Raw genomic sequence first — 8,707 nt, forward strand, 5'->3', positions numbered from 1 at the left:
TTTGAGTTTTGAATTACTATGATTTTAAGTTTTGTTGAACAGTTGTGCTCCAAAATAAGAGTATGGCAGTGCTGAGCTCTCTGACTCCTGCTTTGACCTGTTTAAGCTTTTTTTTTTTTTTTCCCCATCCTTTTCCTGTCATCCCCTGTTTACAGAGGAGCTATAAACAGTTTGTCTTAATTTTCCTGCGGAGTTTCACCCTTATACAAGAACTGAAACTGTAGATTCATAGATAAAATTCTGCAAGCAAATGCGTTCTCTGCTATCGTGGGATTATAGAGATGTGGGTGAAAGATTAGGCTCCCCTGAGAAGCTGAGTGCTTGTGCTTCTTGGAGACTTCAGCTGAAGTCTTACATGTACATTGCTGTTTGTGGTTTCACTCCCTTTGTTTGGTTTATTTTGGTTTACAGTCATGATGAAAAAATGAAATGAAAATAAAAATGAAAGAAGCACTAACCAGAGCCAATTGGTCTGTGCACCATTTTTGTGTGAGAGAGAGTCTTGAGGTTTGGTTTTATTGTGTCAATCTGAAGCATGAGGCTGGTTCAAGGAAATGGCTGGCAATAAATGTTCTGCTTAACAGCTAGGCAATTGCATTAAAGTAACACTAGAAGACTGAGAAACCAAGAAAAGAAATGAAATTCAAATGTAAGGACTGCACAACATTCAGAAAAAAAGGAGGAGAGGGTTTGCAGACGCTGTGGCTTTGCTGCTTATTCCTGGAGCTCCAAATGTGTGCTGCTGAAAAGAAATACTTGCCATGAAGAAGCATCTTAGACATGAACTAGACCATTCTGAAATGCCCATTTAAAAGTTTATAGGGAAAGCAGGAAACCTGATAGCTGAATTTTCAATGAATTGCCCTATTTGGCAATTATTCTTAAGAGAAACCAATACTCTGGGAATTTTGCTTGGCACAGTCCACTACAATTTTTGTATGTGCAGACTAGCTCTGCACAATCTACCTAGGAAAAAGTGGTTTTAAAACTTTAGCTATTGCTTGTAGGGTTTAAGTTATGGGGGTGGAGAGAGTCTGGTTTGGATTCTGAACTGCTGTTCTGTTTTCATATAACCCCAGGTTGTTTTGTCCTAGAAATGCAAAATCCCAGAGTCATCTCACTTAACTGAGATGTTAAATTTAGGATCATATGTGTCCTAGATTCTCAATATAATCAGTGAGATATAGGCATCTCTGAAGAGTTATTTGACCCCTGCATGAGCTGAACCTGCCCCGAAGGAAACTTTTTTTTGTCCATATAGTTGTGGAAAGTGATTAGGCTAGCAATTTGCATGCCTAATTTTCGTAGCTGTGTCTAGGGTTGTACCTGAGCGAGTATGTCTTACTTAGCTTTACTTCAGGCAAAATGCCTTGTGGTATTTTGAGATATAAAAACTTGTCTTACAATGTCTGAAAAGTATGCAGAGAACCTTCCTGAAGCTAAAATTCTGGCTTCAGCTGCTAAGCTAAGGCAGAGAGGCAGGATAAAGGAAAACAGCAACAGATACTATGCAGCATGTAAGTCTGGGAAGAAGTGCAAGAAGCTTGGATATGGGGAGAGACACCATAAATCCTCCAGTTATGCAGAGATATGGGTCAGGGAGCTTGCAGTCTAGTGTTTGAAGTCAGAAGAAATTGGGGAGAAAGAGAAAGATGTGGTGCTGGCAGATCATAGGTGAAGGGATGATAGGAAGCGTAGAGCTGTGCTGAGGACAAAACACAGAAAGAACAGACATACTGTGACAGTTGAATAGGGGGAATTGGGGCATGCTGTAAAATGCATTAAGCTATAAATGATGTTCTTGATGTTTTCCACATTTAGGCTAAAATAAATGGTGCAACCTAATTTTGAATACTTTGCACAATTCCAGCTGTCCCATCTCAAGAATATGATGGAAGGTGTAGAGGTACAAAAGAAAGCGACGTGATCAGAGAGAAATGATGGCTTCTGTGCAAGGGAGGATTTGGTCACCTGGGTCTCTCCAGTTTTGAGAGAAGGTGGCTAATTAAGAGGGAAGCGAGATATACTGGAGCTACATAGTGTTGGGAGTGATGTGAAGAAAGTGAAAAGGTAGCGATTATTTGTTATTTCTCACTTGACAAAAAAACAGTGGAATGATCAGGCAACACATAATTAAATTGTGGAAGCTATTGCTACAGGATGTTGGAGATGCCAAAATACAAATGGTTACTCAAAGTGATTAGATAAACTCATGGAAAAATAGCTCATAAGGAGCCATTAAAGATACTGATACAGGGCCAGCCTCCAGCTCAGGAAGTTTCTAAACTGCAGGTTTGCTGGGAATTGGCAAGGCATACCCTGTACTTGTCCTGTGTTCATACCCTTTCCTTACGCATCCACTTTGGCTGTTATCAGAGGCAAGACACCAGGCTAAATGCATCAGTGTAACCTGCCATGTGGCTTTTTTCTTGTTAAACCACACAATATAAAAATAAAAATGCACTAAATTTCTATGCTGTAGACCGGATGCAATTTAGCTCTGAGAATTCTGACTTCTGCATATGTTATTCTTTCACTTACGTGGTATTATTTAATCACGTGCATAAAAACCAATCTATTGGGCTAAATCTGGTGGTTACAATTATGACTGTTCCCAGTGTGTTGTCCTGCACTGTGTTCTGTATATCATGTTATATTGCTACTGGCCCTTATTATGTGTATTTTAATCTGGTCTATGCAAATCAACTTTCGGTATTTCACTGTAGCTGTTTAATAAGAATACTGACCTAGGTCAATTACCTTTAATTACCTAAAAGGCTTCTTTTTTGTATTAGTATAACCTTGGGAAATTATTAACTAATATGTAGACCCTTGTGTACAGGTCTCGTTGAAGGCTGTTCCACAAGCAACTAATAAGTGAAATATAATGGAACTGCCTGGCCTGCTATCTTGTTGGAGTTATTAGTCGCATCACTCAGAATAGTTTCTGCTCCAGTCCCCATTGCTCTGCCTTTTTTAGATTAGTGATACTTGTAGTCTCCTGGTGAAGTACTGCCGAGGGCACCAGAAGTAAGTGGCAAGCACAGTGGGATGCTGTATGCATTCTGTACATTTTTCTAGGGTTACCCCCAGAAGATTTTTAGACGTGACACTAACAGGCCAAAAAGATTTTGTTTAACATTAAGCATGCAAACTGTCTTTAGCTTGAAATTTGGGTGTTATTCCCTCTGAATGTTTTTGATTGGGGAATATCTGCCCGCCCTTATTTATGTTTAGTATATATAAGTTTGCAGTCCCACTGGTGCAAAGTAAATTAGCCCTGTCTGTAAACTTTCAAATTTTTATTTCTAACATGAATCCTTTTGGAGAATTGCTCATACAAACCTGGAGTCACACAACTTTATTTGCTGCATTAGCAGCATTTAATGGGCTGTTTTCAAGCAACTGAAATATACAGAAGTTTACATTCCTGTTGAGGGAAATGGGGATTCTAATGACTCAAAACCACAAGAAATAAAATAAAAATATTTTCTTCTCTTTCGGTGTAACAATTAGGTATCCTGAATTCTTGGACACTTTATGTCCCTGGAGTCTGGAAAGCATGAGAATCCTTGAGGAATCAAGGTAATAGTCCATCATTGTTTGTCAGGAGTAAATCCTATATACTTGAGCTGAAAATCCCATGGTAGCCTGGTGTTTGGCCCAAAAGCTATAGGATCTGTAAGTATAGTACTATTTGCAGAACAGGGTAATCCCAGAGTTTAAGGCCACAGAAACCCAAGGTTTTGCAGCACTTGGAAAGGCAGCCTGGCAGGAAATCACACTTGTCCATTGTGTCTGCTTGTTGTTCAGCAGAGATTTCTTGAAACAGATATTTCTATGACATACTCTTATTTCAACAAATTGGCACTTCCCAACAAAAACATGTCCTGTTAGAATTCCCTAACCAGATGTAATTCAGACATCAAAGAGGGTGAATATATTTCTTCATTCTTATTTCCATTTCATTCCTTTCTCCCTTTTCCTCCATTTCCTTTTCATTCTAACTTATTTCCTCTAAAAGTAGATGCTATGAAGTGATGCTACAGGAGGGGACTGGTTACGATGTCTTTTGTGTGCTGTTTCGATCTGTGTTGTTACAGAAGAAATTGCAGTGATAGAAAGTATTCAGTTTTAAAAGGTAACTCAGATGATTACAGAGACTAAAATTACTCATTATGTAGTTTCATGAGTGACTGCAGGAACTGCCTGTACTTGCATTTTCTCTCTTACTCTTTTCATTCTGGTAAGGTGGGGACAGCCACTCCAACAAGCCCACTTTGCAGGACCAAGATTCTGCTGTAAGTGTGGAGACCGGGATTTTCTGCAGTTTTTTGTTTCAGGGTGTGTCGTCCTCCCGCCATCATCTCTGGAAACATGGAAGGGGCTTGCCTGGATATAAATTAACAGCCAGATTTAGCATTTGCTTTTGCAAATCTTGGAAGGCTTCCAAGCCAAAGCAAACACTTCTTGTACAATCTTTTCTGAACATGTAGGGAAACCTCACAGAGTCTTTCAAGCTGCAAAGTGTCAGAAAAATCAGGGACATTCGTAATGATTGCATAATGCTACAAATATGGTGATATGTGGAAAGCTGAGATATGAAAAAAACCCTACGCTCCCCCCACCCCCCCCGCCCCACCCCTTTAATTTATCCTATTCAAGACATAGGTGCTGGGAAAAACATGGAAAGAGCAACTGCTGCCCAGAGAATGGAAGTGGTTTATGGCTCAGGGGTGACTATTTGCAATGCAAAATTAATTTGTTGCAACTTAGCTTGTGTAAATAGACAACATCTGAGACCTTCTAGTGTGTCATTAAAAGAGTAATATCAGTCATATCTTACAGACGGGAAAACTGAAGAACAGAAAGATTAAGTGACTTTCCTATGGTGTAAAACCAGGGCAATGACAGAGCTAAGAGAAGAAATAAAGCTTTTGGAATTCCATCTCTCTTTTTTTTTTTTTTCTTTTTTTTTTTTTTTCTTCTGTTGGACCATGTTGTCTCAATTACAGGGGTGATAACACTGAGAAAACTAAGCCTGGGGTGCTCTTTGACTCCAGCCTCATTGCATGCTATTCCTCTAAGAGGAATACTTCAAGGATTACAGCAAAAGAATTTGCCTCTAAAAGCCAATTTGATGAAATCCCAAAAGTAGCAGCAGCAAGCAACTCTTTCTCACTTTGCAGCTTGATAACAAGCCTCACCAGTTGACAGTTTATTTTCTTTCCAACAATCAAGCCTTGACTGAAAGAGCACTTGATTCTTGAGTAGGCAATAACAAGCGTAGGCATAGAGTTGTTGCCACTTGTGCTTTCATTTCAACAGAAAAGTATAAAACCAGATTTGCTGAAAATGAATTGAAACGTTTTCCTTAGCATTCTTCTCCATGTACATCTATTTTCTGTTTGGTTTTCTTAAATAGCATTCACAGAAGTTGACAAAGATTCCCACTTAGCTTTTATGTCTCTTCTGGCTTTTCACTTTAGGCTTATATAACAAAGTAAAAGACTTATCTTTCTTTCCAGCTTTTGTAATGAGGTACAAGTCTTGACTTTCTGTCTGGCTACAGAGGTGGTGAACAGAGGAGATGAATCTGAAACAAAAGTGTTAAATCTAACAGTGAAGTTCACATAACCTTACTACATGCAGTGAACTCAAATGAAGAGGGAGGTCAGTGAGCACCACATAAAACTTTGCCCTTAGAAAATCCAGTTAAATTGGGGAATGCATTGTCTTGCTTGTGTCTGTAGTATCTGGAGGGCAGAAGACACAGAAACTGTAGACTTCACTGAGGTATCTGCTTTGAAGGTAAAATAGGACTTCTGTGGAGCATTTGTCCATTCCTATTTCATGCAACCTTTACCTGTTCGCAGAGCTAAACTGGAAACAAGACCAATATATAGGTACACTTGCAAGTTTGGAGTTCTGGAAGCAGGAATTGTCACTGTTTTGTACCGAACCTAGGGCTCTGAAGTATTGGCCTTGATTTGAATCCTGAGGGGTTACTGTTTAGAAGTATTGTGCACATAAAGGAATAGGATTATGGAATTACTCCTCAATGTTCCCAGGGAGTGTCATGCCAAGAGAGATGGCTGGTGTATTTCCATTCATTAGAGTAAGATACAGTCGTTGGCAGCTACCTCACAAAGCCTCCATTCTTAAAACCACTTATGTTTCATAGGTTAGGGTTTTTTCAAAATATTTTGAGGAAATGTCATTCTGGATTAGTTTAAATCACCATGGTTCCATTAATTTCTTAATAAGCTCATCTGCATCAGATGTTGCTACGATCCTAGATCCCATACTGTTTGAATAGAGTACCTGTAAATCCCATCCTTGAATAGAATAAAGCTCAGGGTTGGGTTTTTTTTTTCCTTGCTTTTATTCTGTATAACAGGTGTTAATATAAGAAAGTGATCTGCCATCCCCACAAATTCTTTGAACTCTGCTTCTAAAACTCTTCTTTGAATCGTATTTTCTAGCATCTCTTGGGGGTTTGTGCAAAAAAAAAAAAATCATTCTCTTCAGCATTATGCAGACATTGACTGGGAAATCTCTTTATCAGTGGTTTGAATCAAAAGTATTTTTTTTTTCCTAGAATCCATTTTAGTCTCTCATACTGCTGGTTCTCAGTGTGAAAGAATCTATTTAACTGTCTGCTTCTTGGATGGCTTTTAATGTTGTTTTTAGATTTATACAAGGAGTATTTTGCCAATGAGCCTCTTCATCTTCACCACTAGAATGATTTTTAATGGACATCCACTAGTTTCATACTAAGTAGTTTCTTTCAGCTTTATTCTCCCTATGGGAGGAATGCACTGAATGGCTGGAAATGTCAGCAGCTGCATTAGCTGAAGAGTTTAGCTGCTGCCACCTCCTAGATAAATCTTGCCCTTTTTCATTTCTGTGTTTCTGACTGCTTCCCTCAAAGTGAGAGAGCCAAAGAAACTTCCCGTCTGGCATAATACAGTTTAGGAACTAAATTAGCAGCTATTATAGATAGGCATTTTTCTATTGATTTCAGGGTGAAATCCGTTAAAACTGGCAGAAAAGTTGGCTCCATTTCCACAAAGTCAACAAAATCAAACAGAAATATGAAGCTGAGAAAAGGAAGGAATGTGTGCAGCTGCATGGAGACCAGTCCAGCTCAGCCACTGGTAAGTCTAACGAGGACCTGAGCTGCCCACCAGGGAAGGCACGTATGGTGTGGGCACTGCCACTCCTTTTGGCTATTAATTGACACACTGATGAGATTTAACATGAAATTAAATTAGCCAGGATACTCATCCTTTCCTGCAGAGCATGTGGTCATGGGCCTAGTTGGAGATTGGGAACGAATTATGTGGACCTTTGGTATTATTCAGCCAGGCCGTTCCTGTCTTGCCCTCCTAAGTTGATAATGTTTGGCATTGTTGCTGCTGACTTAGTCATGTGTTTTGTCTGAAAATGCATAAAGCCAAGTCTTCTCCCAGGCACAGGCACTGCCGATAGTGATTCTTATACTTTGTTCATACGCATGTCTCCCATATGCATTGAGGTGATTAAAAATAACAGCTGGTTGGTTGGAGAAATTCTCTATGTAGTAAAACACACCTGCTGGTATATTTTGCTAGTTAGTTGACCTCATGGGAGAAGTCCATGACCTTAAAAATGCTTGCATTTTTCATGTTATGTGATCAATAAATTCAGAATTTTGGTTGTATCATTGGTCATGTTATACAGAAGTATCACAGGTTGTTCCTTACAATATAGGTCTGGATTGATCCTTTGTCCAAGTTCCTCAAAGAAAGGAAAGATTGTACATTAGAGTGATAGAATTACATTAAACGTATATAGCTGCTTGATTAGAATGGAGCTCTTGTGTTCAAAGTTGTTGATATTTAATACTGGAGTCAGCATATCCTACAGCTGTGCAGTTATTTTCAGTGCCAGAAAGCAGGTTTTTAGGAAAGAGATTGCATGTCTTGAGTCCTCAGCATGGATTAGCCCCCAGAAATGTTATTTAGCATAATGAGTTACCAAATTTTATTGTTACTTTCAGAATGGGTGTTTTTACAGCTTCCTGGTAAACCTGTAATTTGAAATTTTATTTTTTGAACTGCTAAAACACAGTGACCACCTAATTGCCAGGGTGCATATGTTGTTAATGAGAATACTGGAAGGCTTTCCAAAAAGACATTGTAACTGGTTCTGAGTTAGTCGAGGATTCAGTCTCACAAGTTCGTTCCAGTTAGAAGGAGAATTCAATGTTGGAGACAAATGTCTTTCATGTAATCCTGTTTATTTAAAAAGATGTGCCAAGTACCTTTTCCTTGAGCATAGGAGGATCAAACAACAGGAGATTGTTTTCAGCTGGTACTCAGACTCAAAAGCTCTGTCTAGGATTTTTTCAGTGCCGCATCCCACATTTGCCCAGCCTGCATCTGGATTTTCTTTCCAAAATTCTGCCTGTCTGTGGCGTTTCTGTTGTCCTTTTTCTCATGCCCACACAGCAGTCAAACAAAAAAGATTTTGCATAATTTAAATTCCTGACTGTTCTTTTATTCTCCTCTTTTGGCCTGTGACAAGCTGTATATTAGGATCAAGGCTCTTTTTTCCCCTTTTTTTTTTTAATATATATATATATATAAAAGAGTTTAACTAGTGTTCTAAGGGAAGGATATTGGTTACAATAGCATCTCCAGTAATCCCTTTTCTTTCACAG

The 8,707-nt window shown here is 38.9% G+C and overlaps 1 long non-coding RNA gene across 1 annotated transcript in view; it reads left to right on the forward strand.

Annotated features, from left to right (window-relative positions):
- The first annotated feature begins 320 nt into the window (after nt 1–320).
- LOC308067089 overlaps nt 321–8,707 on the forward strand; it is a 37,660-nt gene continuing 29,273 nt past the window's right edge. Inside the window, exon 1 of the long non-coding RNA XR_013929444.1 lies at nt 321–7,160. This is a non-coding gene — a long non-coding RNA (uncharacterized lncRNA). The remainder of the gene's footprint in view (nt 7,161–8,707) is intronic.

The sequence above is a fragment of the Falco punctatus genome, assembly GCF_963210335.1.
Source record: "Falco punctatus genome assembly, chromosome: 7".
Lineage (NCBI taxonomy): Eukaryota > Metazoa > Chordata > Aves > Falconiformes > Falconidae > Falco > Falco punctatus.